The 26,373-nt window shown below is 43.1% G+C and overlaps 1 long non-coding RNA gene across 7 annotated transcripts; it reads left to right on the top strand.

Annotated features, from left to right (window-relative positions):
* The first annotated feature begins 17,003 nt into the window (after positions 1–17,003).
* LOC308061016 lies at positions 17,004–25,960 on the top strand. 7 transcript variants are annotated; one of them, XR_013927021.1, is made up of 6 exons: positions 17,498–17,635; positions 18,321–18,376; positions 18,532–18,703; positions 21,084–21,169; positions 24,299–24,406; positions 24,952–25,960. It is a non-coding gene; the product is annotated as an uncharacterized lncRNA (long non-coding RNA). The 7 variants fall into 7 exon arrangements; XR_013927017.1 differs by lacking the exon at positions 24,299–24,406 and having other exon boundaries at positions 17,004–17,635; XR_013927018.1 differs by lacking the exon at positions 24,299–24,406 and having other exon boundaries at positions 17,004–17,635; positions 24,955–25,960.
* The last annotated feature ends 413 nt before the right edge of the window (positions 25,961–26,373 follow it).

A 26,373-nucleotide genomic window follows, 5' to 3' on the forward strand; every position in this document is an offset into this window, starting at 1 on the left:
TCCGGCGGGAGGAGGGGAGGGGAGGCGAGGGGAGGGGAGGAGAATGGGGCGGACCCGCAGGTGCCGCCCCTCCTGCTCTGGGAGCGGGGAGGGAGCGGGGTCGGGGGGGCGGCGGGCGCGGGGAGGGGGCGGTGGCCGCTGGGGACCCGCACCCAGGTGAGGGGGTGTCCGGCGGGCGGCAGGGCTGAGGAGCCGCCTCCCCCTCCCCAGGGCAGCGGGGCTGCGTCGCGCCAAGGACGGAGGTGACGCCTCGGGAACGGGCGGTGGGGTGGCCACCGGCTAGTGGAGCGGGCAGGCGGAGGCCAGCGAGCTCTGGGACATGGCGGCCGGCGCTCGGCGAGGAGAGAGCGAGCTGGGGTGCTTCCAGCCTGAGAGGGAAGGGGCGAGGCCCTGCACGGCGGGGAGCCAAGGACGAAGCTGGGAAGCATCAAAACCCTGTCAGAAATCACCGAGCGTGGCTCGGTGGCCAAATGGCCATCTGCACAACCCTGTGAGAGGTGGCCCTGCAGTACAGACCGGTCAGGCCTGTGGGCAGAGTTTAAAGTTTGAGGGGTTGCCTCATATTTTGGTTTAGGTTTAGTTAGAAGTGGAGCTAGTCCAGGAGCAGAAAAGTGGAAGCTGAAGGGGCTGAACACACTGGGAGGATGCTGGAGATGGACTAGAGAAGGGCACTGTGCACATACTTGTGTTGGAGGTTAAATTGAACAGGCTTCAGGCAAGGCAGGTAGAGGTGAGGGGGTCTGAGGGTGTTGGCGGGGATGGAAACAGAAGGATCTGGGACATTTAAAGCTGTAAACGGAGCCCAAGTTTGTGTGGGGAAGCAATGGGCTTGGATTCTTAGTGTGTCTAAAGATGGAGGTTGGGCTTAGCAGGAGTGTGGGAAGGAGACTAGAGATGCAGCGGGGCACTGTGAGGGTAAATATCCATTGAACTGAGGGAAAACGATTTTGCATTTTCTTCCTTTTACCATTGATTAAGGTACCATATGAACTCTCTTCTCTCATTTTTCACTTAACTTTTCAAAGGGTTATGTCTTTTTTTCTTCTCTTGGGACCATAAGGCTCAGTCTTATGCGGTGCCCTATCTTTGTGCCTCAACAGCTGAGAAAAAAGTGATAGTGACAAAAAGAGTGGTAGTGTTGTTTGTTTTCTTCGGCAGGAACCTGCTGCTGCATGACACTGAGAAAAAGAAGATGGCCAGTAGTTTTCGCACATCCTTTTCTTTTGTATTTGCTGGTTAAAATATTAAGTTCCAGCATCCTAGTGAGTATTCTTGCTACCAGAGATAACAAGACTTCCCATCAAAAGCTGGGAGGGGAAAAAGCTGTCCCTATATCATGGAGAAAGCAGAGATGGCACAGCAATGGTGTGGCACTGCAGTAATGCTGCTCAGTCCAGAAATGAGAAACAGAGGTCTGTCTAATAGATAACGTAGATGGTTTTGAACATTCAACAAGATTAGCCTTTTTCTGCTTTAATCACACTCTTTCTGATAGGTGCTAAAGAGGTTTTCACTATTGGTTCAGTTTGGGTTTACTAATTTGAGCAATGCTCTTTATGACATGTTGATTTGCACTTCATTTCACTGAATGGGATACGAAAGTGTAGTAATGGTGCGTGCGTCTGTGTAGATAAGTTAGAGACCAGAGGTTGGGGCATATCATTATGCAGTCTTCATAGCAAACTTGCCAGGAAGGAATCTTCAAGCCACCTCAGACTATGCAACACATATATAGAAAACATATACATTGCTGCCTTTTATGTATTCCATATGAATTTGTATTTCAGGATACACACTTTCATGTCACAGTTGTTCTCAAAGTACCTCCCAAATAAAGCTTTGCAACTAAATTTGTTCATTCGATACTTCAATTCTGAGACTATGTAATTTTTATGTGAATAGCTAAATCAATTGGCTTTGACATGACCATTTACATACTTGAATTGCTAAAAGCTGGGCTGCAGCTGTGGATTATCTGAAGACACGCTACCTCCATTAGCCTAGCTATCTTGGTATCTGTGTATTTATAAAGTTGCTAATAACATGACCCTTTACAACAGATAGCTAAAAATTCAGCTGAGGCAGAATTTAAGAGACTTGCCAAGTCAGATCAGGCTTCAGGATCAAGTCCTAAAGCTTTGCCACTTTGCCTGTTCTAAGTTGTACACTTACTTTTTCTGGGAACTTGGAAGTAGATAGCTGAAAAAAGTTCAGGCTGCCATTCTAGTATGTTTGTTGGTATGCTGTATATGTCAGCTATGCTGTTGATACTCTGCAGAATACAATGAAATTAAGCAATATCAGTGTCAGTCCTTTGAGGTAATGTTGACATGTGACCCTGCACAGATTATGACAGTGACTTTATTATTACTGTTAAAAGTTCATAAGAGATTTGCAAGCATATCAAGGTGCCTGTAGAATACCTGCTATAGCATATGATAATTCTAACTTAGATTGCTTAATTATATCTAAAATGATCCCAGTAACTGCAGTCTAGATGTCCCTGGATGTTTCAAACTGTTTAATTTTACTTAAGAGTTATCTACTGAATGAGTGAGAATTATTCTGATAGCTTTAATGCAGTAACTTTTCTTATTTGGACTTATTTTTGTTTTGCTTTTTTGCAAAGGAAGAAATTAATTATATGTTTTCTTCTAACTTTCTATTTTGACTATCAACATTTACAGCGTGTAGGGTGGTTTCATCTGTACCATCTGTGGGCCATATTGCACATCAGATGGCAGGATAAAATTTGTAACAAGAACATTTTGGGACATAAAAGTCTTTCAGGGTTTGAAGCTATGATACTTACAACAGAAATGTGCAGAGCTGCTCATGTATCTGAAACAGAAGACGCAGAATGCTAAAGCAGCTGCTGGAGTGAAATAAAGGAGAGACCACACAGTTTGGGGATGCATACAGGCATCAAGAACAAAAGAACGTTTGAGGGAACAAGAGAGTGCAACTTCACGCAGTGAGAAATTGGAGTCAATCATTAGGAATTACTGACAGCAGACATGCAGTCACACAGCAATTAGAGGCTCTCTTTGGGAAGCAAGGTCAATTAACACTGAGGTGAAGACGCAGCATCAGGAAAACACCTGGTTTAGCAAGCAGCATTTTCTGATACCTGACTAGGCAACACAGAAGAAAATTGTCATTCGTGGGTTGTGTTTTGGCCATTTTCATATTCACAAGGCAAGATACCATCATTTATGTTATCTTCTGTTATAAAAGACTGTGTGAGAACATAATATGACAATACAGTTTGTGCAAAGATTGCTGGGTCCCAGTGGAACTACGGAGGCTGGTAAGGATCCTTCAGTCCTGAGCCTTCGTAATGAATTGTGTTTCCCTCCTGCCTTTAAATAGCTCTTCACTTCCTTCATATTTTCTGGTTTTGAGAGTAATAGGAATATGATCCTTTTGGATATAGTATTCTAAATACTGTGCATAGTAGGAATTGACAGTTAGCCTCTTCCTAGCCATGAGGGCAAACTTCCCAAACAATTTCAACCTTTTTTTTTTCCTGAAAGTGAAGGTCATCAGTTCATCTTAGATCATTCTCTAAACTAGAACTTGTGTTTTTGTCATGCCTGTTAGATTTAAATATTCACTGATAACTTGATGTATCCAACCTCTGAAATTAGGTTTCAAAAAACATAAATAAATAGTTGCACAAGGGAATTCTCTGCTTTAATTTCTTGTTATTCATGAGCAACTGATTTCATACACACCAAACCCAGTAATTTCTATCCTAGAAACATCAGTATGAATCTTTATTTGATCCTGCCTACCAAATCTTTGATATTAAACTTTGCCTGAATGAAGTGTTTGATTTCCACAGACCTGGTCTTGCCAATGTTAAAAGCTGATAGCAAACTTTGCTTTGACTTCTTTGTTGGGGCTAAAGCAAACCTCACCATCCTGGTGGGTGATTCAGGTTTGAGCCTTCCAAATAACTTTCATCTTTCTGCATGAATCACCAATGGTCTTTTAAAATTTATTATACCCTTATCACTTTTTTTATTATGATGTGAAATATTCTTGCCCTAGTTGTAATACTGTAGAGTTGGATCAGACCTATTTAACATCAAGGCATCTACAAAACGAGTACTATCCAAATACTTAAGAGATATTCCCTAAAAAACATTTATTCTACATGGATGAAACAAACAGGTGGGTAGGATGAAACAGGAAGCAGTGCTGGAGGTGGGGAGCTGATGTATAATTGTTTCTCAGATCTGACGCTCAGACACTGCTGTAATTCCAGTGTCACCATATCTAAGATTTTTTACCTCTATTCTTTTACTGAAATGTTCTTAAAATACATATTTTGGCATCAGTGTTTTTAGCATTAGTATTTAGCACACCTACAAAAAAAATTGATAGTGCACAGCAAAATGAAAAAGAGTTTTTCTTACAACTAATAAGAACATACTTGTCTTATCTTTCTACTAGTCACTCCATAGAAATTGAGCACCTGATCAGCAGGCTTTCCTGGAAGTTCAGCAGTAGCACATAGTCAGTGGCACACACGCACCTTCTATCCCTCCTTGATTTTGCAGAATGACCACTGTTATGAGATAATAATTTCACAAAAAGAAACAGATGGTTGTATAAAGGTCCTGGATCTAATCACTAGAATCTCAATCGCCCTGACTGTAGAAACTATAGCCAGTTTTTCAATTTTTTTAGAACTTTCTATAAAATACTTGGTATTGCAGTGCCAGCTCTTGTTTACAGGTTGGCAACTGTACTCCATCTATCATGCCAAGCACAGTAGGATGTCATTTCCTTTGCAAAGAAGCATGCCCTTAACAGCAGACTGTATCCCAGCAAAAGCGAAAATGCATTATCCCGCCTAAATCAAAGGTCTTTGAACAGGAAGAACTTTGGCACCTGTATAACTGTGCTGCATGAGAGACTCTGTAACAGTGTTTCTCTTTATAATTTTCTACTTAACTTGTGAAACCCAATTTCGTTCCAGCTAAGGCAGTGCAAAAGAACTACCTACCCCTTTTCAGTACTATCAGAGCTACTGTGAAAAAGTTAGTTCCGTGTGAAGGAAAACTCTGTAAGGTAGCATTTATGAAAGCAGAGCCTCTACATAGTTTTTATGGGTTTTTTTCCTTGTATAAATTTTGATTTCATAATTCATTTTCAGAATTCACTAGTCTTCCATTGGAATCCTTTTTAGTAACTAGTCTGTGCATTACTTTAGACTGTGGCTGACTGAAATTAACTATACTGTGTGAATTCAGGTTTTATGATTGAGCCTGGGTTTTATACATCATGAAATTAGCACAATCCATTTTGACCTCATTCAATAAGAAGACACATTCTAGTTTTTTACTATGCAACAAAATGTTACCAATACTCCATCATTTCTAAAAGAAAAATTAAAAGCATGGTAACTGATTGCTTTAAAAGATTCAAGAAGAGTTTTCTGATTTTAGTTGGATTTGTTCTCTTTAGCTAGAGTATAAAGAGTTTCCATGGATCTTTGAAAGCATGGGTAGGACATTCATGAGCTTTGATGAATGAATGGTAAATGTTTTTTAATTTCCAAATTTGCAATGCTTCCTGTAGCTGTTATTAGTAAGAGCAGCGAATCTCATCAGTTAGCATGTCAGTGCTGGCTGATGTTTTTTGGGATATTTATTCTGAACCCAGCTGGGGAATGGCAGTGAGTTCACTTCCTACTTTATTTTTGCTGCCTTTGTATTAAATAGTTGTTTGCTCTTCATACGAGGTGCTGCTCGTGAACTAGCAAGAATGTTAACAATAGCAGAGAAAATGGCCCTGAATCCATTCTGGAGTCAAGCCATAGAAATTGAGCATTTTAAAGGTGAAAAACAGACATCTCACAATTGCAGTACCCATGGCCTTAGTGTAACGTTTGTCGCGCAAGGCATTTTTAGTGTTTTAAAAATTGCTTTACATTTTTCACTACCTAGCATCTATGGAGGTTTATCTATCTAGGGTATCAAACTTTCATCTTGGTTTGTGACTTTGTTTTGGTTTTGCCAGAAATCATAGATGCGTTTGAACTTTTGGGGTTTTAACAAATGGAAAATATTTTTGAGGTGAGGTGGATAAGACTGCACAAGCCCTAACCATTCTTGGTTTTGTCACTGTTCCCTTTACACAGACAAAATTTCTACTTAAAGCAGCTTACAGTAAATTCCCCAGGCTTGTGTAGCTGCCAGAATTAACAGGCCCTCCCCTCTCAGTTTTCCTACTAGGTCCACACACATCATGGTACACCAGACTTTATCTGAATGAAAACCTTAGCTGCTAAGTGAAGTTAGTCCCTCATTTGCTGTATCTTAACAGGCTCAAGTGCTGTCAATAGCAATCTCTTGGTCTTGCAGAGGCAAACCTCTGAGCCTACAGAGCTATCTGCTCCCATATTTATAAATACCCCATCTTCTCCAAAAGAATTTACGGAGGTATGTGAATACAGGGATGGCTTGGCTCAGTTCTCTCTAAGCATGGAAAGAAAATAGGTGTAATGTGGGGTGTGACCTGCCAGCTGGCTTTCCCACAGTAAGGGTTTCCCACAGAGCTTCAGAAACATGTCTAACAGCCACCACGCCTCTCTTGGGCATCTTCTAGGGTCTTGGCGTTGAGCTGTCTTAACCTGCACTCTGCAGGTGTGCAGACACAGAACATTTTAGCTACTCATCTCCCAGCTGTTTCTCCTGTTTCTCAAAGAAAAGGGGAAAAAAAAAAAAAACACCACAACAAGTTACGTGCTGTAGTATCTATATGCCTGCAAACCTCCTTGCAAAAATAAATTTGTGTATGAATTATAATGTATTAATTACACTTTTATCTAACTACCCCTCTTCCTTTTCTTTCTCATTGTGTAACTTTCCTGGGAGTTTTTTGAGTTTCATGCCTTGTAAAGCTACTAGTTTTAACACTGAGTTACATTCATCTGGGTGTCAGGGAAGTTTTGTCAAGATTAGTATCATTTGCTGTCTTTCACTATATTACCATCTCTTAAGCTCATGGTACTACCAAATGCACAGTGAGTTTGCTAAGACCTTGCTGTAAAGCTTTTGCGTTTCTGTGGGTCTTCTGGTGGCATCAATGAAAGGGAATCAGTGGAGGGGCCCTGCTTGCATTTTGAAAGCAGTCTGGGATGAGATTTGTGCTTGGGTTGGTCAGCAGGGAAAACTGCGGCGCTAATCCCTGCATAGCTCCACCTTGGAACCTGCAACAGCCAATATATAGCTCCCAGTCTCAGCTTGGTTAGGGTTGGATCCTCATGATTGCAACATGAGGTTTCAGGTCATGTTATTTACATACCGGGGTTTTTGTACAGGTTTCTTGGTACCTCCTGCCAGTTAAACAGGATTATGACTGCTGTCAGGAGGCAAGGAAACCTGCCTGCTTGCACTGCTGGTTAGAAACAGTTCCAAAACCAGCTGCTGTCCAGTCAGCCAAAAAGAGGAAGAAAATCCTGCGGGCTACAAAATTTTGACTCTATTAATGCTGTGGATTATTTTTAACATAAAAATAGTTATTCTCTATTCATTTCCGTTATTATTTTATTATATAGAATGGTCCATGTCCCAGCAGCTCCAGAGAAAGGGTAGGTCCACGTTATGCAAAACAAACCCCTCTGGGTTTTCTAGTTTGTTTACAAGAGTTTTTCTTCATCTGAAATAACAAAAAGGCAGCTAAGTCTTTGTTTGCTCGTGACGCTTAGCAATCTATGGACTTGACATAAAATACTAGACCACATATACTGGATTTATGCTTCCAGAGCAGTAGTGTTTTCAAATCAGTAATCTTACATGTATGGTATCTCCGCCCTCCTTTGCTTTCTTTTTTTGTGTTGTTTTCCCATAGCCCTTGAGGAAGGTTTTTCCTTATAGGTAAATTCAGTTCTATGTAGCATTCTTTAGTTGAAAGACAGAAGATTCCTCTTGGGTTTTGGCACCCCAAAATTAAAATAAGGCATACTGCTGTCTGCCTCAGCAGGAACCTCTTCAAGAGACCACCTGAAAGTATTTTCCTAAACTACCAAGTGTGCTGTGTCTTACAGATGGTGTGGTGTGGTGGGAACTTCTAGCGTTGCCAGACTTCTGTACTCTTGGTGCTTGGGTCCTGTCTACATCTGCTGTGTTCATCAGCCCCAGGAACTTGAACATTATGCAAAAGTAAACTGGAAAATCACAAGACACTGAACTTCTTAACTCTGAATGAAGTTGAGGGTAGGAGGAAAAGCATTTCACTTGTGAGTGGAAGACTTGATGATGGAGTCCAGTGCTGATGGCAAGTCAGAGCTGAAAGCAGATAAATCCGGTTTATAAATGGTTTATATGGAATGGTTTATAAATTCCTTCAAGAGATACTACTAGAGTGGAAGAAGAAATTACTAAAACTGGCATGAGAAGATGGACATGAAATGGAGACAGGTGAACACAATGATCGTTTAAGTGCTGGTCGAAACAGAGCCTACTTTGACTTCATCAAACACTTCGGTCAACTACCTGTTCATTTAACTGCCCGCTGACTGGGAGAACAATGTTGCTACTCAAATCTTATCTGGTTTCACTGGAGAGGAGTTGCTGAGCAACCAGTTAGACCAAGAGCACGCTGAAGAATGTAAATGCCCCCTCCCTGCAAAGAAGTTTGTCCTTCATCACACCACCATCAAGCATACTGCCTTCTCCTGTAAACACCAGTTGTCACATACCTATTGGAGAAAAAGAAGGGAAATTCCACCATGACGTTAGGAAAAAAAGCCTTTCAAGCACTGGTTGCCCAGAGGGACTGAGGAATCTCCATCCCTGGGCATATTTGCAACTTGACTGGAAAAGACCCTGAGTAGCATGTGGTAACTCAGCCCCATTCTGAGCAGGGAGCTACAGAAGGTGCTCTCCAGCAGTCTCTTTTTCTATCATCAGTGAGCAACTGTGCTCAGTAAAAAAGAATGGACATTTTTAGGTACTTTTAACTTCCCAGTAACATAGGCTGTGTTGCTGTAGCTAACATGAAAAAAATAATACAGTGGTGAGGTGTTAAAACACATGTAGTTGCATACACATAAATCTGCACACAGAGACACATGCAAGTGTTGACATTAGCTCCTCTGCAGGAAAGCAGCCCAACAGCGAAATATAAGGGTGGAGGGAGGGGTGCTTGAGGTTGAGGAAACCCGTGGAAAAAACATGAGTTCTTGTTCTTGCCAGATTTTGTTTCTGAGATGCTTGAATTGAGCCCTTATAGCAAACTGAGCAAGAGCTCTGAATTAATGGAAGGTAATACAGCCAGCATTGAGAGATGGTTGCACACAACTTATATACATGCAAAACCCCTTCCTTCTGCGCCTCCAAAAAGTGCCAGAGGGCCAAAATACATTCTCTCCTGAATGGGGGAAGCTCCACGAAATCACTGTTGGAACTAGATGATCTTTAAGGTCCCTTCCAACCCAAACCATTCTATGATTCAAGCTGGCATTTTCAGTAGTCCAGTAAAATAAATGGTCTTGCATTTATCCTCAGAAATGTGTAAGGTTTTCCTGTTTAGGATAACTCTGCTAGGGACATAATTTTGTCCCCAGTCACAAGGGAGAAGCATGCAAACCTTGACCTCAAAGGTATTTACTTCCATCAATGAGAAAAACTCAGGTATATTGATTGGTTTCTGTCCCAGGAAAGTACTACCTGGTAACTATCAGAAATCAATCTTTCAGATATAAAAAGCTCTGTTTTCACAAACTCCATCATTCTGGTAGCTATGTTACACCATTTTCTTGTCTGTAAGGGAGGTCCCTGGGGCATTAGGAACTCCTTTTCATGCGCTCTGAGTCTAACACAGAAAAATGACACCGACATCTCCCTCACTGATGTGGCAACATCCTATTTGACCTGAGCCTAGGAGAACTAGACTCAGCATTTCAGCATAATGGCAAGATGAGTGCTAAATCCCAAAATACTGTAACTTCATTAACCCGACCCAAGACTCCTGCCTGTACGTCTAAAGATTACATTACTCCTTTAGGTCCCCTTTTAGTGGGAGTTTCTGTTTCTCTGGGAGCTGCTGTGCCTTTTTTCTGAGTCTTCCAGAGCCACTGCTTCAAAGTATGGTTTTGCATCTTACTACTGCAGCCTTTATTCCCTGTTCTTAGATACATAGCTTCATGTTACCTGTAATAAAGTAGTATATTATATGCTTGCTTTCTGTTTACCACCTGATTACATCAGTGACCTATTTTAATTTTTGGTCCTCTGGTCTGTTGCAATACAATGAGTTTATGTTTTCTTCTGTATCACAGATCAAAATGGAAAATAGCCAGGAGACAATCTGGGTGGAGCTCCACTAGTTAACACCCCTGAACAATGAATGATACTGAACAATGATTGTTTAGCATTGATACTAACAACTGAGTTAACCGCTGGATTTTGAACTATCTACCTGGTACATTAATTTGCTATAACCTCGTGATCAAAGAACTGTGCAAAACTAAAGCCTTTATACTTTATACAAAACTAAAGCATTTATAGCAGTTTTATATGAAAATAACTGCCTTTATGAATTAAGGTCTTACTCTTCTGAAAAAGTTAGGAGATTACCTCAGCAAAATCAACTTTCTGCAAATCCAGGTCAGTTGATATAAATAACGTAATACTTTTACATTTTTCTTTTATTAACACAGTCGTTTTGGGCAGCATGCATTTCAGGCTATGGACTTCCATGAGGCCCTTAGCCAGAAGAATCCAGGCAATGTCAGGCTACGGGCTGGACAGAAGCTCACAGCCCAAATTGCCTAGGTTGTTCTGTATACCTTTTAAAATACTGTTCCAACATGAAACTCTTTCCCACCCTCTGGAGATCCCCTGGACTTCCAGTTCTTCTGAAAGTGATTTTTCGTGACTCAAAGCACTCTTCTGTCAGTTCTTAGAAAGTTCTGGGATGCTAGCAATACACATTTTCTGATGTTAAGATGTCTAGTGTCAGTGGCTGTTGTTTAGAGCCTTGTGAGGCACCTACCATCTCCTCCGCAGCAGTGACACCATTTGCTTTTTTTCCCCAAATGCAGAACTGGGGTATTTATTGAAATTCCTAAAATAAGCCCACGGCCAACCGTTGTTGATCTTATGGTTTATATTGTTCATAGGCAAAAATCCCAGGCAACCTTGAGTCAAAACTGAGTCTTAACAAATCCCCTTCCAAGTGTTCCCTAACTAGAGCAGTTACGTTGGATGAAGCTTCTCACCTGCCTACAGCACTGATGGCACTTCTACCGTTCCTGGACAGCAACTGATACATGATTAAAATCGCTTTGTTCCTATAATTTTAGAGCTGCGTTCATCTGAAACAGCTATCACCCGTATTCCTGCTGCTCTCCATCCCTGCAGCATCCTTAACGCTTCTTGGTCCTACACGGCAGCAGCCTCTCCTGGCTGCCCAGGAGGCAGCCCTGCTCCTGGGGGACGCTCGTCCTTCTCTCCTGGACTCCGGGGAAACCTTCGCCCACCCTCCAGAGGGTTCCGTATCTGAGCAGCACAGCCCGGCGGGGGGGTCACGCTGCAGCGTTCCTACAGCGCTCCAAGGGGCGGCCCCTGGGAGCCGGGGCGATCCCTCGGCGGTGCCCCGCCGCCCGGGATCCCGGGGGAACGGGACGGGGTCGTCAGGGATTCACTTCCACGCACAGGCAGCGCCAGGGCCGTCACCCTCCCACGAAACCTTTGCGCTTGCGCCTAAAAACATATTTTCCCTTTCACGTACAGAATGTTTTTAAAATAAGATTTTCGGAGCTGCCCACAAGCGTCAGTGCCCCACAGGGGTACACACCAGCACGGGCCGAGCGCCCCGCCGCGGGCCCCGCGCAGCCGCAGTGCCGCCTAGCGGCGCCTCGCCGCGCCGCGCCGCCCGGCCCCGCGCTGCGGCCTGGGGAGCGGGGGGTGCCGTGCTGCCCCGCTGCCCCTGCTGCCCCGCTGCCCCCGCTGCCGGCTGCTGCAGCGCCCGGAGACCCGCCTGCCCGTGCGGCCGTGGGGCCGGCTGGCCGCGTCGCCAGGCTGCGGGCGGCTGTGGCTGCTCCGCGGAGCTGAGTCTCCCCGGGCACCCGGAGGCCCAGCCGGGGGTGAGACCCCCGGCATTACTGGCAGCGCGTTTCGCTCCCCCGCAGGAGCTGGCAGCGCTCACCCCCTCGGGGTGCACGCAAGGGTGTGCGAGCGCGGCAGGAGCGACCTGGCCGCGGCTCGTGGCTGTCCTGGGTCGAAGCTCTGCCCGGGGCAGTGCGTGTGTGCCAGCACTCCCCTGCTGCCAACTGCAAATTTATCATCTGCCCCCCAGTTATAGACCCCTCTCTGGGGGCACTGCTGTAAAATTTAAGCAGTTCTTGTTTTCTCCTCTACTACACAGATAAGTAACCATTTTGCTTTCTGTTTAGACCCTCAAATCGCTAGTTTCTTCCTCCCCTGGCCGGGCCAGCCCTGGTAAATGTCTAATGGCTGATGGCCCGCAGGTGAAATCTCTGCCCTGCTGGAGAATGTGACAGCGATCCACATCATTTCTAGTCGAAGTCCCACATCATTCAAGTCAAAGTATGCCATAAATACAGCAGCAGCAACTGCTGCCTGAGGAGATACTGTGAACCTGGCAGTGGAAAGGGCCTGTTGCACATCTGGGAGAACACCTCTTCCCCTGAGATCTCTCCAGAGGATACAACACTGAGATGTCCAGCTAGAGCTCATTTTTGATAGCTGCCGGTATGCTAAGGCCAGTCCATGGAAGAAATGCAGGTTTAACCTCACTTCACCAAATGTCTGCCTGAAATAAAGTGAGCTTGACAGCACACGCGGGTGTGTGAGCACACCCCGTTCAGGATAGGGTGGAACCAGGATGTTGCCTGCCTGAGAATGCAAGGCTGCCACTTGGCAAAGCACACAACCCCTGGCAATGTGCCCAGAAAACCAGAGCACCCCACAAAAGAAATCAAACAAACAAAAAGAATGCAAGGAGAAAAGAGCTCTCAGACTGGCTTCCTTGCTTGGGCCAAAGGCAGCTAATTTATTTTTTTTTTACCTTGTAGTCCTCCTCTAAGCAACACCCAAAAACAGAGGAGGCCCTGCCTGCCTACCCTACTCCCCTGTGGCCACATCTAGGACAGTCCACTCACCACCCCCAAATCCCTCTTTTTTTTTTTCTTCTTTTTTTTTTTTTTGTCTGATAAGAGATCATTTAGGCTCAAACAAAGGGAACTCTGCCCTCGAGCTGCCAACATACCCGCTTTGGATAAGTTAGTCTCCTCAGGAAGCAGCAGAACCCTATTGCATCAGCCCATCCGTTCCTGTCACTAGGCTTCTTGTAGTCACACTTCAAAGCTTTGCCCCTGCACCCCTCCAGTCTCTTTGGGGTCCACCCTACAATATCTGCGTGGAAATGACACCGTAAACTCCATCATGATGTACGCTGCCAACATGTGTCCAGCTCCTCAGCTGGGCCCAGGCTGGAATTTGGCAGACAGGGCTAGGGAAATACAAAGGATACACGTGGCTCATAGCTTGCCTCTTTACTGGTAGAAACCCGGCTCTGGCCCTGTGATCGTCTCACATTGCTTTACCATCTTCAGCATATGAAGACGGAGGTAAAAGGTGGATGCAAAAGATGAGGTAAAAAGCAGAACGTGCAAGAGGCAAAGTGAAGTAGGGAGCCAGGAACGGCTGCAATACAAGAGGTTAAAGAGGCCTGACCTGAATCTCTGGTTAAAGGACACCAGTGACTTGGCAACAGCAACCTAGAGATGAAAAAATGGCAAGAAATTGAGAACCGGCTGATGAAACTTGTTCTGATAGTATCAGAACAAGGCCAAGACCCACCTGCACGAAGTTAGCATTGTTTTGAACAGAATTCAGCTAAAATAGTGATTTTTTTAATCAAAATGTTTTAGAGTATGTGACTGCAGGTTTCTGATCTGATACTAGAAGTCCTAAAGCCAAATTTACTCTGTCCCCAAACTACAGCTTCTTAAAATATCGTGAATTTTTTCTTTGCATATTTCTCATCTGACTGGTGGTCTGGCACTATTTAGGTTATACAATTCAATAGTATAGCCATTGCCTGAGGTGACTAGATTTTCAAGGAAGTGTTTCATGTAGGATCTAGATGCAGGCTTTGAACATGAAAAACAGTCTGCATCGAGCTACTTGGTCACACCAATTAGGATCATTCACAAATGCAGTTATGGCACAATATTTAAGCTGCTTTTTTAGAAAAAAAATCCAAAAATGAAAATTTAGAAGTACTTGAAAAGTTAAAGGAAGAAAAAAAGGGTGAAGGCACTACTTTTTTTTCCCTTCAGCAGGAGAGCTTTTCCAGTTAACACACACAAAACAAACAATTAACCTTTATATTGCACTTTTCAGCTACATATTTTATATTTTACAAAAGTGCTCAAGTATTACTGTCAGAAAAACTGAGTCAAACCCAGTGGAATGACTTGCTGCGGCTCTGCCAAAGAGGCAAAAGCAGAATTAAATGCTATTAACTGTCTTGTCTCCTGATTCTCTGCACTGACTCTCACTTCTGTAAACTATATTATCTGTACTGAGACAGAAAGGTGAAAAAAATGCTCTCTATGTGCTTTAGACCCTAGTGAGGATCAAAACATATTACTGCATTAATCAAATGGCACCGCATAAATCAAACACACCATTCTTCTTTAAAAGTTATCTTTAGCATTTTTAAACCATGTAATAAATTTATATTTGACAGAGCCTTTAAAAATATTCTTTGTAATAGTTTATATACTGGAGACATTTGTTTATAAAGTAAAAGACATTTTTGCTCAAAGGGTTCTGCATGTTCTGATCAGCTTGGGGAAATCTCAGGAACATTGGAGAAGGCTCCCTTTGGTCTTGTCAATGCCAACATGAGTAACTACTGTAAGTTGTAGCTACAAGGTATTCCTTCCTGGTATACACTTCCAGACCACCAAAGTTTTTTAACTTCAAATCCTTACACCTGTGTTGTGTTGGTTTTTTCTTTTTTCCCCTAGAAACAACACATACTCAGTGCTGTGGAAGTTAAATGTATATATAAAACTGTAAGTTTGATGTGTATCATTAAACATTTATGTGATTTAGTAAGGCAACGCATTTCCTGACAACTAAGAAACTGTGGACATTTCAGAGGGCATTGCTGAACTGTTCAGATGGCCTGAACCTGAAGATCTATTAGTGTGTGGTTTATCCACTGTGCACCCCAAAATTACAGCATGAAGAAGCTCGTTTCTCAAGAAGGACTTTGCAACATCGTTGCAGCATACCAGAGTTACTTTTGTTCCATAATCAATGGGACAAAAACGCTCTAACTAGAAAATGTTTGTAATATTTCACAATGTGTAGTGCAAATAGCAGATCTCTGAAGTGTCAAGTTGGCTTAGTTGGAAGACATTTAAGCCTCAGGACTTGGTCTCAGGTCCACTGTTGACACTAGCAAATGCTTTGAAGGTAGGGAAAGGAGTGCCTTATTGTTATAATTGCTGTCCTTTGGCTGAAATACTTCAAGGACTTGCATTTTCTTCTGCTGAGAGCTGTTTATCCCAACGTAAATGTAGATACAAACAAATAGAAGATAGCTGGTGTTTTCAAAGCCTGAATGTCTATCCCTGCTTCCCCAGTTTGGCTCTCAAACTATAGAGGCCAAGCCTTTCCAGTTCCAAACAATCATTACTTCACGCAGTTGGAAGCCACTCGGGATTTGTTTGGGGTTTTTTAATGCCATTCCCATAGTTTAGAAGTATTGGAAAAAAATTCATCTACCCTGTCACTTGCCAGGAGGATGGCCAATAACTTTTAGATAAGTGTGAACTGAGTCCCTGTTGAAATCAGCAACCCTGAACTACAGCTGACAGGTCGAGTAAGGACAGAGTCTTAATCCAAGGGGCTTTATCTGTGGGATGGCCACTGCTCAAAGGTGTGAATTCATGCTGAGAGTCCATCCTGCAGCTAAAGACAACCTAATGTCAAGGACAGCTAGGGCTTTCAGTGTTTTGGGGTTATTTGGATATTGGTATAAAATGTATGATCTAAAAATCACCTAACACACTAGCTCATAAAAGATTTGTTTTATGAAGCATGTCTAGCTGTCTGATATGAAACAATCAGGAAACAAAGATCTATACTACTGATGTTAAATATTCAAGGGAGTCGGGTCATGCTGCTGGAATGTGGCTTTCTTCCCCTTAAATCTGAAGACCTTCAGCTATGTGTTATAAGGAAAGTCTGTGGCATTCTCAGCACCAATGGTGACGTCAGGAGAAGCCTGGACACTGCCGTGGCTCATAACCTCCTGCTGCTGAAAGATGTTTGTAGCTCCTGGCAGTCTCCTATTGATACCAGCTATCTAGTGACAGTTGTCATTTAGCAAAATCTAGTGCTGTGCTGGCGATGCAATAGCAAATGCATAGCTGAATTTCCCTTGGTGTTTCTCTTCCCTCATTAATGGTCTCGTACACCTCTGAGGCCACCATTGCTACATATTTTTTCAGTTCATTCTTTCTTGCAAGGAGAAGCTTACCTTTTCATTTATAAGCTAACTCTTTTCAACAGTAATAACAGGACAAAAGCTTTTACTGGAAAAGAACAAAGAGTTAATTTTTTTCCAGCTGGCCCCAACTGACCCCTCGTTCCCACTGCCTTTGAAATTACTGGAGTTTGCTTAGCCTGAAAAATTACAGCTATAAGAAAAGTTATGCTTCACTGATCTATTTTAAAAAGGAACAGTGGAATTTTAAAAATAGAATCCTCATTTTTTTTCTGACTGTGGCATCTCCAACCCAAGTATGTTGATGCAATTTCCAAAGCACTAAGAAATGTCTTAGGTCACATTTGAGTCAGGTCAGCCAAATCCAGGATCAGTGAAAAAATGAGTTGTTCATCTGGTCTGGAATGAGATCTTTCTTCCCATCATTCTTAGTTATAAAGATATCTTTTGTGTGGTTGAAGCTAAATTTAAGCCCAGGCTGAGTGTATTTGTGTACAATCTATGCGTGTTTTATGCATCAGCAGCACACTGCGTTACTAGTAGTCTGCACACACAATTAGGGCTTTATAATCTTTGAAGTTCGTTAATACAAAGATTTATATATTGGCAGCAATAAAAGTCTGGAAAGTAATAGGAATAGATGTTTTAGAGCTACAGTCTGATTCTCCTTTGACTTGTGTGGCTTGGCTCCATTGTCTTCAGTGCAGTTAATCCTCACCCTGATTTGCGCACCAGAAGAAGAGAAGAAAATCCATCCCTGAACGTATGCCTAGGGACACCTGCTTTTGTAGAGCTTGCTTTTCTTTCAGATCATAGTCCTGCACAGGGGAAAGCACCGAAAGAGAGAGCAGACTCTGACATGGGAATTAAACCGTACAGCACGTTTCTTCCAGCGAACAGCTCACAGCAGCATCTTCAAGAGCGGGACTGAGCCTGGCTGTGGCAACTGATGCCCGAAGGGGTGAGCCTGGCCCTGATCTGCAGCTCCCAAAGGGGCCCATTTGCCTGGGGGGCTCCTGCCTGCTCGCTGGTGATGCTCCACCAGGCGGGCAGGAGGGAGGTCATGCCTGGGCTCAAGAGTGAAGGTCACGTTCAGAGAAGTGTGGATTGAATGAAGGAAACGGTAAGGTGAAAACATGCTGATTTAATATGTACATTACTATTTTGTAAAGACCCATCTTACAGGCTGTTTCTTTCTTTGCCAAAGCATTCAAATACTTCGATAGGATTTAGAGGTAAAATGAGTTGAACTTTAACAGATCTGTAGTAGCAGTTAACTAGCAAAGGAGAGTCCGTGTCTAGCTATTTCCTGCTGCTATAATGTTTTGATAACGATGGTACACAAAGACTTGTTTTGTCTAGCATGTGCCGTATTATTGCATTTCAGACAAAGTCTTGGTTCTCTAAGTCCAAGAAAATTCTCAGTTCTCTCTATTTGAGAAAAAAAAAAAAACGAGGATGAAAAATATGGATTTGAAATGTCCCAAACTACAGAGGAGTAAGGAATTAGATTAGCAACAATTTCTGCTTCTAGCTACACTGAAAACAAAGATAAGGCAAATACGTATTTTCTAATTGGAGAGACAAATTTAGGAAAGATTTTGTTCCTCATCATTCCCTGCCTATGAAATCAGAAAAAGGAAAAAATTCTAACACTCTACCCCAGGCAGACCTGCCCTTTCTGTGCTGACATTTGCTTTCCTAGAACAGCAACTTTCCCTTCAAGAGCTCACAAGAATGGAGAGCAGCTTTGTTTACCTCCCCCAGGTGCAAACCTCATTAACTAATGTTTACTTTTGTGTTTTCAGCTTTCAGTGATGAGCCAGGTTAATGGATAGTGAAGATGGTGGTGGTGGGGAGAATGGTAAGGAAAATTCAGGAGCTGGTTTTACATCTTTCAGTTTTACAGGCTCATAGGCAAAATGGCTATCAGCCATTTAGCTATACCCCCCAAAAAAACCCCAACGCTGGGAGATGACGAACCTCCTACATAGGTTTTGGTTTGTTTGTTTTTTCCAGGATGGTGGGAAACAAAGAACAGCCAACGCCTTGACTTTTTGCAAGTTATAAATATTGTACAAAATTCTACTTATGACACCGGAAAATGCTTTCTCCTGTTGTTCAAAGTGACTCCAGATGCTGATGTACTTAGTACACAGCGCAAGTAACCCAACTGGAATGAAAAAGCAAGGTAAATGAGTTTACATTCATCTCTCAATATTCCTAAGGGACAGATAGTTCAGCCTGCCAAGTTTGCTCTGCTTAAGCATGCATAAGCAGAGCATGAACTTAAACCGACTGGAGATTCCCACAGTAGATTCTCCCTGGTGAATAGGGGATCTCTGCTGCTGTAATCTGGCAGAGGTAGTGCAATTGCTTCTACCCTAGTTGTTCCCCCATGTCGTACAACATCAGGAGGTGGGCTGAATATTTGGCAGGAAAAGAAAGAAAGCGTTGTGGTAGAACTGAGTTTTTCTGCATCAGATTTTCTTCTGACCCGAGCCCTGTTTTCCAAGGACAAAATATTAGCTCCTTCCCAGGCTTTTCTATGATTTTTACTATTATAATATCTGGGAGTTTCACATACACATATATTTCTTCATCTTTCTAATATACTAGTGAAGTGACGGATTCTCATCCCTATATGTGACTTAGAACATGGGGATCAAAGCAAGAAGTTTCTTTCAACTTTGGGTGAGCAGTCTATGACAGTTAGGAGTGGACTTTTTCAAAGAACTTGGCTATTTTATAGTTTAAATAGCTATGTAGTCGACTAACCGCTGTCCCTCATTTAAGATTGTTCCATGAAAAGGGGTTTCCACATAGCTAGACCATACAAAGAGTACCAATCTCCACCCCAAACACAGGAGCAAGTCAATGCCCACAGCAGAGCAGACATATAAGATGTGTGAGAGGAGAAGCAACTATGGCCAATGTTCAGTGCATGATTGAAATATATGGGAAAAAAAGCAGAAAAGGCGGGAGAATCTGTGAGATAAAGCACCAAGGGAATATTAAATCCTGCGGTTTGGGAGGAAACCAGGGAATGTGTCTCTGAGGAAAACTCACATTAAGAGCCTCTTTGGCTGAGCTCTGCGTGGCAGGAGCTGGTAGGGAGAAGCAAAAGAGCTGCGTCCTGCTGCTTGGCTTCTGCTGTGTCTGAGGAAAGAGTCTTGTAACTAACTCAGAGAAAAAGTGGTTCCACCACAAATTTCTTCTTGCAATAGAAAGAATCCTTGGCACATTAGCTCCAATGCCACATTAAGGCATATGTCCACAGACAAAAGCATCCGCCTCCCAATTGGAAAGGCAGGCCCTAACAGCAGCTGCCAGCGCACAACAGGTCTGATGCTAGGTGGGTTGGATCCATTCTGTATACACTATGAAGCTGGCATAGACGGGTCCAGCAAATCTTCTGTGTCAGATTTAAAACTGGGAGACAAAAAACACAGGCATGGGGAGTTGGGATCCCTTGTGCATGGAGGTCACCCTTACCCTCACATGTGTGTGCTGTGCCCAGGGCTGCTTAGCTGGGCTCTCATTCCTGAGCTCTCCTGCTCTTGCTGGTGTCGAGTGTCTTGATGAGGAGTCTGGCCTGGCTGGTGGCAAGCTGTAGTTTCCCTCATGGCCTGCTGTGAGGACCTGGGGTTTCACCATGGGTGGTGGTGTCTGTGATGAGTAAGGAACCTTCCAGATATGCAAGAACCAGTCCTTGATGAACCAGAGCCCAAGCCACTTTATCCAGTGTAAACAGGGATAGTTGGCCCAAGCCTCCTGGTCTCCCCTGCAAGGAAGACAGGCAGGACTGAAAAAGAGCTAGGAGTAAGCAGAAGGGGGCCAGACACCCAGAGGAAGGCAGTTCTGAGTGCCAACAGCTGAGCCCCTGAGACTTTCTGAGCACAGGCCGCTACAGGTCTAGTTGCTGAGCCTCCTCCTTCTCTGCTTCCCCATGAATGAAGGATGCTTGTGCCGGCACCAGCACAGCTAGGATTAGAGACCTCCCTCTGCCAGTATCCACAGGGGTCACAGAATCACAGAACGGTCAGTGTTGGAAGGGACCCGTGGAGATCATCTAGTCCAACCCCCTGCTAAAGTAGGTGGATGCACCTAGAGGAGGGTGCTCTGCTTGTGTCTCATGGCAGTGACGTGGTGGTGGAACGATGGGGATCAGCTCTGGCTATGCATAAGCATGCTGTGCAGCAGCACCTGGAAGTAAATAACAGACTGCCCTAGTCAGGGTGGGATATGTGTATGAAGAAGATCATACCATTCAGTGACATTTCCCTATGTGTAAGGGGCTTTGGACAGGGGTAACGTGGGCATGGTAACAGGACCACGTAGCAAAGAGAGCAGATTTCCAAGGGTCCTGGGTGTTTGGTGGCTACTCTGTGGGGCTTGGCATGCCCTTCCCAATCCAACAGTCATAGCAGCTGTGGGATCGGCTGGTACTCCCATGCCTCAGGCAGCCATTGCCTCCAGTGAGAAACAAGGAAATGGGAGAGGCAAATGAGTGAGAAAGGGGTAAACAGTATTTTGCTCAAACTAAAGTGCTGAATGTTCTTGCTCAGCAGCTGTTCTCAGTCACCCCAGTGTCCCAGGCTAAGCTCCCACCAGAAAAAGCTCGTCTGCACAGAGACTGACCAAGCTAACATCCTGGGTAAGAGAGCAAAGAGGAGAGCAGGATGGGAGAGCAGACAAATTCACCCCTTTTCAGGCTGTGTTCCTCAGATTTTGTTGTTCATCCTCCGTTCACCCCAAGGGAATAATCACCAGTGGCATCTTCTCACTTTGCCTAGTGCAGGAAGACAGCGTTTGGGTCTCAAGCCTTTGGCAATTCCTCTGAGGCTGGATATATACTTTCTCACAACAAGGATTCTTCCTCCCTCAGAAAAAGAAAAGCCAGCGGTCCAAATCAGACTTAGAGAACTGAATATATATACATAACTACATAACACCTTATAATAATAAAATAAATAATGAATGCAATCTATGATTGGGTGAGTTATAACAATAAAATACAAACTATTTATGCAAACCAAAATTCTTCACCTCCCAGAGGCAAGTAGCCAGCGCACCGAGAAGCTCTTTCAAGGTGCATGGTGGGGCTGGCAGCAAGCAGCAGCTCCACACCTCTCCCCAGGAAGGTGTAAGAGGAGGACAAGGCAGCAAACCTGGAAGCACATCAAGTAGTTTTCCCAGCTGTAAGTGTGGGTTACTGTGCCCGGGCTATTATCCCCGGCTCGCGGCAGAGTTGCTGGTCACCATGCCCCAATACGCAGGTTATTGTTTCCAGTTTCTGTTGTGTGTTGCTGTGCTTTGCTGCTGCAGTCGCTTCTTCCCCCTCCCACATGAATTGCTGCAGAGCAAGGAGAAAGGCACCAGCCCAGAGGTGGGCAAAACAAAAGGCAGCAAGGAGCCTTGTGGCCTACCTGCTTTCTTGTTCTTCTCTCTCCAAGCCAGAAAGTTCCTCAGCATGAGCAAGCCAAAATGTAACTTGGCACCAGAACCAAAGATAAATTTTCCCTGGCAGTTAGAAACAAAATGTTTCCAAGCTTCCAAGGAAATTTTTCTCTTAGAGGATGGCTTTTCTGCTGTGTAGGTTCCGCACTGGTGGCCCTTTCTGCCGGCTGTGCATCCCCCAGAGGGCAGGTTATGGGGTTTTCCTCCCTGAGAGCTGCCCTTGTGCTGGGGGTAAAGCTGCTCCCTGGTACGTGGTCCCCAAGGGGTGCTGCACGCAGGAGCACGCATATATATGGGGAAGGGCAGGCACAGCAACTTCACCTGCCTGATAAAGCTACCCCAAGCTCCTTGGTCCCTAGTGGGTACGCTTACACAAAATACAGCAGGCTAATATGATTTAGAGTAACCAGAGAAAGACAATTCAAAGTCCTGCATCTCTTGAATGCTGCAGAAAGAAAGAAAAGCCTTATGACAAGTTGGAGCAGCCTGTGAAGTGTATCAGGATAAATACCTTCTTGCAAGCACCAGTTGAAACAAAAACAGGATCAGCCGCAGCTCTCCCCACCTCACAACTTGTCCAGCCTACTCTGCACTGAGCTCCAGGCTGCTGCCAGGTTCTCTTGCTTTAGAGGAAAATGTTTAACAGTTTGATCAACTGAGATCGCTGGACAGCATCCTTTGGAAATAGACAAGGATTTCAGGAATCAGCAGCAGTTATGGAATGGCCATGATATGACTGTTACTTATCATCAATACAGATGTACAGAGCTTTGAAGTGCACAGTTTTTAGGCATCTGGATGTATTCCTGATGAAGATTCAGCTTTTGACCACTGCAGCTCAGTAATTCTTCTATTTTAATTTTTCTCAACATTATTTATTGCTATTTGATCTTACATTTGTTTCCAAGAACTCTGTCTAGGAATATCATAGCAAAGATAATATATTCAGCAAAGAAAGTAATTCATGTATCTCATCCTGGATCATTTTTTTCTGTGTAGTTTTATACAGAGAGGAAACTGAAACAATTGTGAATACAGGCTGTGGATAAACATTAGCTAGCAAATTTTTTTCAGAAGAATATTGGTAGGAATTGAAGACTATCACAGGAAAAGGACTTGACTTCTAACTGGTACCCTTGAGAAATGCTGATCACCTATACGCTTCAGTAATCCAGCATATTTGTGATAGCTGTTGGGTAATTCTGAGTATTCCCTCTGCAGCCTAACTTTCTTCAGCCAAAAGCAGAATCCAGGCCCATGTGTACAATTTCCACAGTAGCAACTACCACAAATCAGATGTTTTAACATATGTCTAGAAATATTCTCCTCCGTCCGGTGGAAAGGAGATATACGAGAGAGAAAGATCATATCACTCACCAACTGGACAACAGTTCCTTGGCTGATATAAGGCTATTGCTCTCTCCATGAGCAGCAGATCTATGCAGATAGCAATTAGTGTGGTCAGAGTTTTCTTAATATCTGGGATCAAATTCTAGCTATCAAAGTGAGACAGTTTTCTCTCCTATATGGAGAAATATTTCTCATTATGTATGCTGCTCAGCACTGGGGTGATGAATAGCAGGCTTGCTTAGCAGAAGTCAGATTAGAAGAGTCTCCTGTGCTTAGGAATATTTTATTCACCATCAGTCTGTTTTAATGGACTGTTGTCTGACTTCTTTGCTTCAGAAAACAGTGAACAAAGTAGCCTCTCTGTTTCTTGGCTTTTATTTCTGGAGATGAGAGGTGACAAATGACATCTTGCAACCTAAGGACGCAAGGTTTGCAACTTGCAGATTGCCATGCAAAGACTGTGAAATACAGTTTTTAGTTGTTTTACACAAAAAGGACTTCACTGTGCTACGTGAGAGTGTCTCTATGGCACAACCTGACATTGTCAAAAGTGGAAAGAGCTATACAAAATTACATGCTCCTCTAGAGTCTAAGTTAATCTTAAGCTGCAAAGTTAACCTTGGAGTCTTGTACTGACTCCACATACCAAAGCTATGGAGTTACACTTCCTATCTCTACAGCAATCCTACCAGGAGCTACTACTTGCAAGCAGAGGAGATTTTCATTTAAAATCAGGATTTGTCTCAGTGCTACTCACTACTGCACATTCAACTGAGACAAGCAGTTTTTGCAGCTCTCAGAGATTTCATTCCACAATGAAACTAGGATGTTTGTTAAGCATCAAACTCCAGTCCTTGGGACAATTAACAACTTGGCGAGTCTCCTGCAGTGATATCTGGTGGACAGTCATTAGTACATCAAATTATGCATGCTTGCAATTTGATCTTGACCAATGCAATTTCCTTCCCTTCTTCAGGAATTCTTTCACTGCCTTTATGCCCAAGGGATAGATGGAGAAGATAGCTGTATGAAAACTGCTTCAGCTGTGAAACTAATACTGAAAAGATTTCTCCTTCTGTTTGTGGTGATACTTTGCTCTACATAGCCTATCCTAACAATCTGTGAAATTCAGCATTAAAAAAACCACAAGAAGATGCATTTCCATTTATTCAAACTGCCTTTTTTTTCATGGTTTCTTATGGGCTATATGAGGGACAATAGCTTATCTACGGCAGAGAGGTAAAATGACATGCAGAAGGTTGTCATTTGTTAGGATTTGCATCCTATAATTTAGCACTATTTAAGCATTTAAGAAAGCAGATTTGAATTAGCTGAGTGTAGAAATTATCTTAACTGTATAAGCAATATCAAGGGGCAGGAGAGTGCACAGACAGGTTTGTCTCCATCCCAAGTTACAGAGCACTTTAGAATTCATATTATACAGGCCAGCGTAACCTTACTAAATTAGAAAAAGGAAACTTCTAAGGAAGCAAGTAGAACTTTATTTTTAATAAAAGCATTCTGGTTTAGATTATTATTCATACTTGCATGATATCTGTAGAAATATTTTTTTAGGTGTTTGGGAAATGTGACATCTTTTGGGAAGTTTAACGTCTTTCTTATTTTCAGCAGGCCTTTGGAAGTCAAAATCATTCATCTCAGAGACAAAGTTTTTCCTGTGTTCTGTGAGTTTGTGTGTGAGACTCACTGAAATGGCAGCTGTTGGGAACTACCACTGATTTTCTCTTGTTGGTTTCTGCAGCAAAGGTCAAGGCAGTTTGCCAATATAGTAATTGGACAACATCACCGTTTCAAAGACCTGACTTCTCACTCACACCAAAACAGTAATAGGCGATGAAGCGCTAGGAGAAACTGTACAGCAAAAGCAGGATGAAATTTCTGGACTGGATTTAATACAGAAGAGGGTTAGGAAGACTTAGTAAGGTATAGAAACAAAACCTGATTTCTACTAATCAGTCTTCCAGCTCCAGGATCTGGACCAAACAACTCCTACTTATGCCTGACATCATACCTCCACTCCAATGCGGAGGAAAAAAATGCCTGCAATGACAGCTTGTGCTATTGAATAAAAGGCAAGAATCTGTGTTTCTGTATACATGTCACAGGCAGCTTCCCTCCTCTACTTTTTTTCTCCCTAAAGAACAAGCTAGGACATCCAATTCCCTGTGCCCCAGTCATTAAATACTGTCATTCAGGCTACAGCATCTGTTCCTGATACATTAGAAAACGGCAGATTTAAGACTCTCTGGATAATCTTTTTTTGTCCCTCCCCATGTGCATATGTTTTCTTACAAACCCTTCCATGACACAGTCATATTTTAGACTTTCCCACAGGACGAATGCTTCATTCTGTACAACACAGGATAATCACACCCAGTGGCAGAAATAAATTAGCATAGCAATCTTAATCTGGTATTTCCTAATTTTCCTAATTTCCTTATCCTTCAGTGTTCAGCCGTGCTAATCTAAACAATACTATTTTAATGTAATTTTTTAATGTTATCATTTACATATATGTATGCACATTTGTGTACTTCTCCATCTATCTGGAACTGTTAATGTATTGGTAAACACAAAAGAAAAAGATAAAAGTTGTTTGTTTTTAATTCTTTCAGAACCGTTTGATCTCTCCTTGCTTGTTTTAGCAGCTGCCTGACTGTTTTTCCTTGTATGTAAACTTCAAAGTCAATCAGAGGTCAAAGCTCTGGACAAAGAATAAAGAAAACAACGGTGACTGGCGTATGGGATGGGAAGAAGCAGAGGAGCTGGGTTGTAGAATATTGCCTGTTCCTGGACACAGCAGGGGGGAAATTATCTACCTCTTGGACATAACATTTCTTGATCTGAACATTTGATGCAGTTGTCAAGGCCTGTATACTTGCCTGGAAATGTATCTCACAGAGAACTGAAGGGTACAGCCATGTACTGGAGGACTTGACATACTCTGGCTATTCTTGGTTCAAGCAATCTGGAAATAGCTTAATAGATTACCGTAAAAATGCTGGAGAAAAACAGCCTTTTACTGGTTTC

The sequence above is a fragment of the Falco punctatus genome, assembly GCF_963210335.1.
Source record: "Falco punctatus genome assembly, chromosome: 3".
NCBI lineage: Eukaryota > Metazoa > Chordata > Aves > Falconiformes > Falconidae > Falco > Falco punctatus.